Source organism: Lygodium microphyllum, chromosome 5 (genome assembly GCF_053477565.2).
Source record: "Lygodium microphyllum isolate KBCC chromosome 5, Lygodium_microphyllum_v1.1.10, whole genome shotgun sequence".
Lineage (NCBI taxonomy): Eukaryota > Viridiplantae > Streptophyta > Polypodiopsida > Schizaeales > Lygodiaceae > Lygodium > Lygodium microphyllum.
Genome location: NC_141139.1, coordinates 117,202,278 through 117,212,540, shown reverse-complemented (window position 1 = coordinate 117,212,540; position 10,263 = coordinate 117,202,278). Strand labels below are relative to the sequence as shown.

General features: G+C 37.8%; 1 pseudogene; it reads left to right on the top strand.

Annotated features, from left to right (window-relative positions):
* Positions 1–3,592: 3,592 nt before the first annotated feature.
* Positions 3,593–4,388, top strand: LOC148036325 (chaperone protein dnaJ GFA2, mitochondrial pseudogene; annotated as a pseudogene).
* The last annotated feature ends 5,875 nt before the right edge of the window (positions 4,389–10,263 follow it).

Sequence of the window (10,263 nt, the reverse complement as noted above, 5' to 3'; positions counted from 1 at the left end):
CAGTCAATTTTGAGGAACCCAGAGTATATAGGCCATAAATTTTCAGCAAAGACTCTTGCTGAATTAAAAATTGGAAATGGTGATTTCTTGCTACCCTCAGAGAAGCAATGCTTTCAGGATATGCTTGAGCGACATGGAAGGGGGTTTGCTTTCTTCTCGCATGAGATTGGATGTGTGAATCCGGATATTGTTGCCCCTATGGTGATCTTTACTATTCCTATATTCCATGGAACCTCCGACCTATTCCAGTGCCTAGGGCACACCTGCCAAAGCTAGTTGACTTGTTGAATGAGAAAATCAAGATGGGAATCCTAGAGCCATCATCTGCACCATACTCAAATAGGTGGTTTACAGTTCCAAAGAAGAATGGTACTCTCTGATTTATATAGGACATGCAGCCAGTAAACAGAGTTACTATCAGGAATGTTGGTATAGGTCCAGTTGTGGAAGAGTTTGCAAAAAGCATTTGTTGGACGTGCCATCTATTCTTTAGGTGACTTGTATTCAGGATATGATCAGTTTCAGCTGGCCTTGGAAAGCAGGGACTTAACCACTATGAGAACTCCTATTGGGCTTGTCAAGATGTGTACCTTGCCTCAAGGTGCCACTAATTCTGTTGCGCATATGATGAATGCCATGCATAAGGTCCTTCATGAGTACATACCTCAGCTTACCATGCCTTTCTTGGATGATGTGCCCATTAAGGGATGTGCAGAAGAAGAGAAGAATGAGAGTCTAAATGAGCAAGGATGCAGATACTTTGTGGCTGATCATATTGCAGCTTGTGAAAAGATTTTGGCCAGGTTAGAAGAAGTGAACTAAACACTATCAGGGCAGAAATCTATTTTTGGAGTAAATGAGGTCATCATTGTTGGACATATATGTGGGTATTATGGGAAGAAACCTTCACCTGCGAAGGTGGATGCTATAGGAAAGATTACGGAGTATTGTTCTACCACTTCAGAGGTACGGAAATTCATTGGAGCCTGTGTGTTTTGCATGATTTGGATACCCCATTTTGCACACATAGCAGATTGTTTATATCAGCTGCTTCGAAAGGGGCAAAAAATTTTTTGGGATGAGAGCCACACTAGAGCCATGCGAAAATTGAAGAAGTTATTGCAGATTGCTCCTACTCTTAGGAAAGCGGATTATAATTGCGGAAGGCCTATTGTATTGACAGTTGACACTAGTCCAATTGGCATAAGTTGGGCTGTGGGTCAAGATGATGCAGATGGAAACATGTACGCTATTTGGTTTGGGGCGAAAGTCCTAAACGAGAGACAGAGGAGGTATCCGCAAATCAAGAGGAAATTACTGGGAATTGTTACGGCTCTCAAATGTGACAAGGAGTATTTTATTGGAGCCCCAGTTGTGGTAGAGACAGATTGCTTGCCATTGATAGGTATGATTACGAGTTGCTCTACTCCAGATATAGCTATGCTGAGATGGATCGCATACATCAAGTCATTAAATCCAGAATTTAAACACATAGCAAGGAAGGATAATCCAGTGGCAGATATGTTGTCTAGAGCCACATATGATGATGAGGAGACACTACTTGCAGAAGAGGATGATGCAAAAATTTCAGCCACTATGGTTGATCATGTTTGCCATGTCTATGATATTGTGGCTTTCATAGAAGAACTCTATGTTGGAGATTGGTTGCAGATTGGCAAGTACTTAGTACACTAAGCAAAAGAAATGAATGGATAGATGAAGAGTTCAAGAATATCAGAAGAAAAGCCTATGGTTATTTTCTCAAGGACAGATTTCTTTGGAAGCACCCAAAGAAAAGAGGTGGATTACCCTTGCGGGTTGTCTGCAATAAAGAGACCCAGTTACAGGTTATGAGAGAGTTTCATGAGAGTCCTTGGGCTAGTCATAGAGGAGTGTGGGCTACTTATGAGAAAATCAAGGAAAAATATTGGTGGAAAGGCATGTACAGATATGTTTCTCACTTTGTAGAGACTTGCAGAGACTGTCAGATGTATTCCGTAGTGCGTCATCGAGACGAGCTTCACCCGACCTATCCGTTATGCATTAGTTGACTTGGTTACTATGCCGATGGGTCTATGGCAGATGAGATATATTGTATTGGCTAGAGAGGATCTTACCAATCATGTTGAGGGCAGACCTTTGAGAATGAAGACCACTAGTGCAGTGTGTAAGTTCTTATTGGAAGAAATTTTCTACAGGTATGGCTGTGTGGGTAAGATCACTATAGATCGCGGTGAATTAGACGCAGATGAAGCTAGGGAGTTTTTCTCTCAACTAGGAATCAAGTTGGCTCTAACCACAGCATACAATCCAGAGGGAAATGGAAAGAGTGAAAGAGGGCATCCACCGATAGTGAAAGCATTAGCCAAAGCATGCAGAGGACGGATTGGAGAATGGCCGGGACTTCTACCATTTTCTTTGTGGGCTGATCGTATGACTCACAGTGTTACCACAGGATATATACCCGCAGAGTTGATGTATGGTCAGAAACCGGTTATGCCGACTGAGACTTGTGCTTTGACTTGGTTAGTCTTACCTTGGCAAGAGGATTTGACAAGAGAGGAGCTCTTAGCTCTTCGGATTCGGCAGTTGCCATAGGATATTTAGCTAGCTATTGACAGGTTGAAGGTTGCTAGACTTAGAAATAAGAACAGGTTTGACAGCAGGCATCGCTTGCAGCCTAGAGCAATAGAAGAGGGAGACTATATTAGTCTTTGATAGCAATCTTGAAAATCAGTATACTGCACTTCGGAAGATGGCGAAAAGATGGTTTGGGCCGTACATAGTCAAACATGTCTTTGACAATGCAACATATGAGCTGACAAAATTGGATGGGACAGTGCTTAGAGTGCCCATCGCAGGAAAAGGAATCAAGATTTTCAAGAAAAGAGATTATGAGGATTATGCATTGGAAGAATTTGCAAGAGAAGAGCAATGAGAAGAAACTCCAGCAGAAGAGACAGATGATATGACAGATAACCTTGCTGATATACCAGAAATAGACAATGAAGAGATTGATCTGTACGTGGATCTTGATGACAATGATCATGGGTAGTTGGCCCATCTGGAGTATGCGCAGGATCAGAGGGGGTGGATGTCGTGCCGCTACATATCCGAGGTGTGGAATCCACCAAAAAGTTTGTGTGTGTGACATTTGTTACTTTGTGCATACTTAGTCATTGTGTTTGCATTTTGTTCTGAGTGTGGCTTACATGTTTGTGTGTATATGAACCCTATTTTTTTCGTAAGTGTATTTTCATTTATCGTCTCAAAACCGTGTGTGTGCTCGGACTTCGTTCCATTGTAAATAATATTATCTGTGTGCATTTATCTATGCGTGTGTGTGAATGAATGCTTGTATATCATGCGGAAAGGCGGCAAAGAAGGAAGGCAAGCAGTAATGTCTTCAGACTTTTCTATGGGACAGTTTAGATTCTTGAGAAAGCTCCTATTAGTGCATGGACATTGGAATTACCAAAGATTGACCTACATGGTGTTGTATAATTTCTATTGCAATGCTGTATTTGTCATGATGCATACTGTTGTGGTTGGAATCATGGACAAGGACTGAGAGAGAAGACATTTCAGTTTTATGGTCAGCCAAGGAGCTGGTGGAATGGGAGGAATGGGTGGGGCAGAAACTTTGAAGGTCAATCTGGACATCACCTTTAGGGAAGCAATTTAGTGGGTGCTCTAAGACAGTTTCATTTCTTGCATTGACAATATGTGATGCCTGAAATGGCAAGGGAGTGCCTCTAGGTTCCAAACCACAAGTGTGTAAGGCCTGTAATGGATCTGGCATGAGTATTAGACAGTAGCCTGGGTTTTTGTTCCAAACAACATGCATGGCCTATGGTGGTTCAGGTGAAATTATCAAAGAAAAATGTGAAAAGTGCAGTGGAAAAAGCACTGTGAAAGCAAAAAAGTCTGTGACAGTTGATATCCCTGCAGGTGTTGATTCTGGGAATGTTGTGAGAGTGCCTGGTGGAGGTGGCTTTTCTGCTCAGTTTGGTCATGCGGGTGATGTTCTAGTCAACATACAAGTTTTACCTGATCCAATATTCAGGAGAGAAGGCATAAATTTACATGTTGATGCACCAATCAGTTTTTCTACGGCCATACTTGGAGGCAAAGTACAAGTACCAACTTTGATCGATGATGTCATACTCAAAGTGCGCCCAGGAATACAACCTGGACATAAGGAGGTTTTAAGGGGCAAAGGTGTTAAAGTAGTGAACTCGTATGGACAAGGGGAACAATATATACATCTTCTTGTTTCCATCCCAACGTTGTTGACTCAGCAGCAACGCAGTTTGATTGAGGAGTATTCTAAGGAGGAGAATAAAGAGAGCAAAGAAAATGCAGCAGCTGCAGGAGGGAGACTATAAGTGGATGGCTTTTATTTTTGTTGAATCATCTAACTATATATGTAATGGAGAAAAAGGAAAAAGAAACTGATAGAGAAAAAGCTGGGGAGGAAAGAAGCAGGAACGCAGTCGCGATGGCAATGGAGGGAGAGAAAGACGAAGAGACAACGATTAAGGACCGAACGGCAATGAAGTTGAAGAATGATGGAGGTGAAGGAACGATGGTAACCTGCACCATGTTACAAGCTGTGATTTAAAAAAAAACCAGAAGATCGTGTCGTAGCTGGGAGACCTGTCTCTTTACTTTTGGCCAAAACTTGCAATGGCTCATGATCCTCTCCATTTTTGAAAGGATCCATCATGTGGTTTTTGGATTTAAAAGTGGCTCACGATGATTCTGAAGAAACATTTGCTGACCAATGCAACTAACCTGTAACCTGTGGCCTTGACAAGCAATGGAAGCGATTGCAGGAACGAGAGTGAGCTTAATTCGCCTTCAAGAGAGTATGTCAATGAAAGTCAAAAGGCAAGTGAATCGAAGCTGAAGATCCATCGAGGAATCAGAACACGGAGATCAATTTTGTCTATCGTGAAATGAATTGTGTAATTGATCACAAAACGTTCTTTAGTGGATGTGCCATTCTTGCACCTCGAAAGAATGATGTGGAAATGATAAACAATCATGCATTGCAGAGCTAATGCCGGGAGAAGTTAAACAATACTACAGTGCTAATTCTGTGGATAGAACTCAGGAGAACTCATTCCTCTTCTGTGGAATATCTAAATTCCCTTGACCTCGGTGGAGGTATTCCTCCTCATATCTTGCTGCTCAAAGTAAATGCTCCAATAATATTGCTCAGGAACTTGAATCCTTCTAAAGGTTTATGCAATGCTACTAGGCTGGTATGCAAGGCTTTCAATAACAAGGTCATTGATGCAGAGATAATTACAGGGACCAATATTGGTGAGACAGAGTTTTTATCCCGAGGATAACTTTCATCCCAACTACACTGGAACTTCCTTTCTCAATGAAACGCTTGCAATTCCCAGTCCGTTTGGCATTTGCAATGACAATCAACAAATCTCAAGGCCAAACGTTATCATGTTTGGGGATATATCTAAAAACCCCAGTCTTTACTCATGGTCAACTCTATGTTGCTTTCTCAAGAGTAAAGTCTCCGGACAAATTGAAAGTCTTGATTGATGAGAAAGAGGATATGGTAAATGGTACCATCAATATTGTATATAAAGAAGTTTTACAGAAAGTATTGTAACCTCTATTTTTCAAAAGTGTAATCTTTGTTCTCTCATATTATATTTGCATAATATTTTTATTTCAATACAATCAAAGCCTTTTTTTCTTCTTTGTTCACATATCTATAAAATGTAGTGTTGTACTTTCTTATGCTCTTTTTCAGTAGTGAGTTCTTCGTCGATGAAAAGTAAGTTTGACTTATTTTCTCTGATTTAATACTTTAATGTTTTAATCATATCTCTCATGTATAGATAGATATTCATGATTTTATGTAGAGTTAAACGTATGTTTGTTTTACTATATGAGAACATAGTGTTTAAATTATTTCTACCATAAAAAGTTATTTGAACTTTCTATCATAACTGTAATGTTTTTTTTCTCATATTATATTTGCATAATATTTTTGGTGCAATATCATCAAAGTTTATTTATTCTTTTTTTATCATATATTTTCAAGAAATGAACTATTTTACTGTCTCATGTTCTTTTTAAGTATTAAGGTCTTCAAAGAAAAGTAAGTTCAACTTTTTTCCTTTAACAAAAAATGAAATGTTTTAATCTCTCATGCTCTTTTGAAATATTATATTCCTTGAATAAAACCATGTTTGACTTATTTTCTATGAAATTTTGTTTGGATTTATACAAAAGTTAGTTTTGAGAAATTATCATGTATAAATTTCTTTTATACAATATGCATTATAAACTCTTTTTCTCTTCTAAATTGGTCTTCTAATTTCAATATTGTAAAGTCTTTTTTTCCCTTTTTTAAAATTTGATCAATATTACTAATTTTTATGTTTTCTAAATTTTATTAATAGATGGCCCAAACAGTGTTCGAATATTATCGTGCCTCTCCTTATCAAATGAGACTTCAAGAAGCATTGCGAACTATTGCTACGGATGATATTATCCATAGAACTTTGGCTAGGGTAATCGAAAGATTACCCAATGATGGATTTACTAATGGAAACACTCCTTTATATGTAGACATTTTATATTTTGGATGGATCCAATGCTACTATGTTGGACAAACAGATGTTGAGTACTTCATATCTCGGTCCCACACTAGACACATACCAAATGACTGGAGTAAATGGGAGTTTCAAGATTTATCATGTTTTGTAACTTTGCATCAGTTTCATCCAAATTCTGCCGACTGCTCTACTAATGTTAGAGCCAATCATATCACATCCCCAGGTAATACTTACTCACCATTTTCATTAATGTTTTGCTTTATAAATTTAATATTGTTATTTCTAAAGTCTTTTTTTTTCGTTTTTAGATGTTGCAGCACAATCTGGGGCGAGGCGTGTCACAGCTTCGCCCACACATGTTCCCCATGCTAGATCCACTGTTGATAATTCATCTAAGAAGAGAAAGCTTTCTTTTCGATAGTTGATTTTCGACAGTACAACTATCTTTTTGAAAACATTATATACTTTCTTTTCCATTTACCTGTTGTTATAGTTGGAATTATTTTAGTGATATTTAAAAATCACTTTTGCTTCAGTTATCTTTTTCAATTATTATGGTTGAGATAATCAATGTTATTGTATTGAATTGTTAGATTTTATAATGAAGTTTAAAAATTACAAGACTATTTGATTCATTATTAAGTGGAAGAATGTGTGAACAAATTAAAACATTTGTGCTTCACATTTCGGTGCAAAGCGCAGGGAGAAAGCTGGCGCGTAGCGCCAGCCCCGGTGCGAAGCGCCGAGGCGCGAAGCGCCGAGGCGCGAAGCGCCGAGGCGCGAAGCGCCTAGTAGTCTTCTACTTGACCTCAATGTCAAGTATGGCTATTCTCAATATGCCTCAACTTGACAAAGTGTTAATAAACCCAACCAAAGAAGCTTGTTTGTCTATGAAAACACTTCGTTTGCAATCAAGTGGTACTATACACCATTATAGGTGTAGAAGTGCATGGTTTTGCCTAATTTTTAGCTCCTTGCATGGGCAATCACGTGCCATGATGATTTAGGTCTTATGTTCCCTAGTGTTTGGTATCGACTAAATTATAATAGGGGTCTCCTATTATAGAGTTGACCAATGCATATAGGAAGAGATCAATCAAGCATTGAAACTACTCTATAGATATTCTAGAGATGGATCAATGAGGACTTCTAGTTAACTATCACCCCAATACCAACTTGCTTATGGAGGCTACACTTAACACCATGTGTATAGGGTGATGCAAAAACTATAATTTCTCAAACACACATTTTAATTTTTGGCAAGGAATATTTTTTCCAATGTGAGACAACAAATTAATGTGGTGTTGTTTTGACTCTTGAAATTCATGACTAGGGTGACATCATTAGTCCCAACTCATGTCAATTCCAAGTTGCCATTCACAAGAGAAGGTGACATCATTAGTCCCAACTCATGTCAATTCCAAGTCTCCATTCACAAAAGCCAAAATAAGAACATGTTATCGTTGTTCTTTTGGCTCTTATTAATGGTAACATTACCCTTTTTTTTGCAAAAATGTTTAGGCTTGTCTCATTCAATAAGGTCATCTAATTTCATCAATTCCATAGAACATTATTGAACCAATATGTAATGATTTTTTAAGTTTCCTTTGTAATTAGGTGTTCCATTTGTAAGATACTTATCTTGTATTGCAAATAGGAAGGAAACCGCAAAAAGAAAGTACAATTCAAATTTATTAGCGAGAACTCAACAAACTGGGAGGCTAAAGAGGTGGAATTATTGGATGAGCTTTTGTAGCACACTTGGCACTACGATTATGTGGTAAGATTAATCTCCCATCAAAAGGCCTCAGAATTGTCACTATCAAACTCCTTAGAGTTTTCAACCATTGCACATGCAATCACATGACGTTCACCCCCTCTAAAAATTTGCACATCCTTAGACATGTGCCATATATCTTAATCTTCAGGATGATCAAGATTATCTACTTCATCTCGATTATCTTCCTCTTCCTCTTCTTCAATGTTGTCTTGAGTAGTTTCAATGTCATGCTCTTCTTCTTTATAAGTGGTAGAGTCTCTCCTCTTGAATAGTTTATTCCTTTTTTTAGCTATAGGTATCTTCAACTCTATTCAATCGAACTTGTAAAGAGAATATGTAGCATTATCATATACTTGTTTCACAATGTAAGGATCAAACCATATCTTAGAGACCTTCATGATGGCACTATGTTAGTTATCCAAACTATTGTCATGCAATAGTACCCAATATCCTTCTTATATAGCTCTTAGTTGAAGTCTATGCTTATTATCAAACATGTCTTTATTTCATAGCTTGGCTTTCTTTAGTCTTTTTACTACAAGCTCTATATCTTCTTGTCTTCTTTCCAACTAATGAATCCTTGCAGGTAGCAACTCTTCTCTCCTCATTCCTTCTTCCTTACAACTGAGTGATAAATCCTTATAGTTAGCAACTGATGAATCCCTACAGCTAGAAACTCTTCTCTCCTCATTCCTTCTTCTCATAGTAGCACATTCCATGTGGTAGTTACTTCCTATGTTGACTTGATTGGCTTCTTCCCATAAATCAAATTTGTGGGTATATATCCTATCATAGCACTGTGAGTAGTGTGATCAATCCATAAATCACATGGAAGTAACCATGTCCTTTCTCACATCTTTTCTATGCAAGCTTTTGCTTAAGCCTTGATAATCAGTAGAAGTGGCCCCTTTCACTCTTTCCATTGCCTTCAACATTGAATGACGATGTAAAAGTAATATCAATTCCCAACATAGAGAATAAATCTCTAGCCTTATCAATATCCAAATCTTCTCTGCTAGCTATAATGTTGCCCACATCTTCCAATAAGAATCTACAAACAACACTAGTTGCTTTTGTCCTCAAAGCTCAGCCTTCAACTTGATTTGTGAGGTTCTCCCATGAAGCACAACATATCTCATATGCCATAATCCCACATGCATGGTTACTAAATCCGCAATCCATTTGTAATGCATAGAGAGAGGGTAGATAGAAATCAAACCATTACTTTGTCTAACAAAAGAATACATTTGATATGTACTACAAGTCTTTAAAAAATGTAAGAACTTCATGTACATGGCTTTCCATTAGTATCTCTCTTTTATATTTTCAAATGTAACCCAAACTCTTCTATGACCAGCCCATAAGCTTTCATGAAATTCCCACACAATCTATAGTTGAGCATTCTATCACACACTACTTGCAGTGCGGTACTCTTTTATGCTTTGGGTGTTTCCAAAGTAAGTCATTCTTTAGAAAATGAACATATGCCTTTCTTTTGACATCCTCTTGAACTCATCATTTATTTCCTTCTTGTCAAGTACTTAAACATCGACTAATCTATGGCCATTCACTATTGTATTAACTCCTCTAAAAAAGTTTCTATAGAAGAGATAGAATGTTCATGGCCCTTCCATTTTTGTCAAGTTTTTTACCATCCTTCCCTTCTTATCAGGTACTCAAATATTGACCTATTCACTATTATATAACTCCTCTACATAAGTTTCTATAGAAGAGATCAAATGATCAAGTGTTGCACTTGCAATTTTAGCCTTTTCATCATCTATCATCATATCCTCTTCATCTTCATACCTTGCTCTTAACAACATATTAGTTGTTGGGTTTTCTTTTTGCACTATATATTGAAATTCAAGATTTATGGATTTAATG